General features: G+C 42.2%; 1 protein-coding gene across 7 annotated transcripts in view; it reads right to left on the bottom strand.

The window, feature by feature from the left end:
- Window positions 1–509, bottom strand: part of KIAA1328 (KIAA1328 ortholog) — a 393,845-nt gene that overhangs the window by 313,613 nt on the left and 79,723 nt on the right. The gene's annotated exons all lie outside the window — the stretch shown is intronic.

The raw sequence follows: 509 nt of genomic DNA, 5'->3' as shown, positions 1-509 counted from the left end.
CATGAACCTGTGTCCTCTGCATCGGCAGGCAGACTCTCAACCACTGCGCCACCAGGGAAGCCCCATGATCATTTTTGACACTCAAAGAATCTTCAAAAATATTATTAAAATCAAGTAAATGGGGGACTTCCCTGGTGGTCCCGTGGTTAACATTTTACCTTCCAATGCAGGGGGTGCGGGTTCAATCCCTGGTCGGGGAGCTAAGATCCCAAATGCCTTGGGGCCAAAAAACCAAAACATAAAACAGAAGCAATATTGTAACAAATTCAATAAAGACTTAAAAATGCTCCACATCAAAAAAAAAAATCTAAAAACAAAAAAAATCAAGTAAATGATGCTACTGACAATAAGGACAATCATTCTTTTAAGCATTCACGTACTCCTTTAGCTGGCAGATCCAACATCCTAACTTTAGGGACAGTCACTTCTCTCTTTTTTTTTTTTTTTTTTTTGCGGTACGCGGGCCTCTCACTGTTGTGGCCTCTCCCATTGCGGAGCACAGGCTCCGG

Source organism: Physeter macrocephalus, chromosome 19, assembly GCF_002837175.3.
Source record: "Physeter macrocephalus isolate SW-GA chromosome 19, ASM283717v5, whole genome shotgun sequence".
NCBI classification, from domain to species: Eukaryota; Metazoa; Chordata; class Mammalia; order Artiodactyla; family Physeteridae; genus Physeter; species Physeter macrocephalus.
Note: the sequence above shows the minus strand (reverse complement) of the source record. Positions and strands in the feature narration are given on the sequence as shown.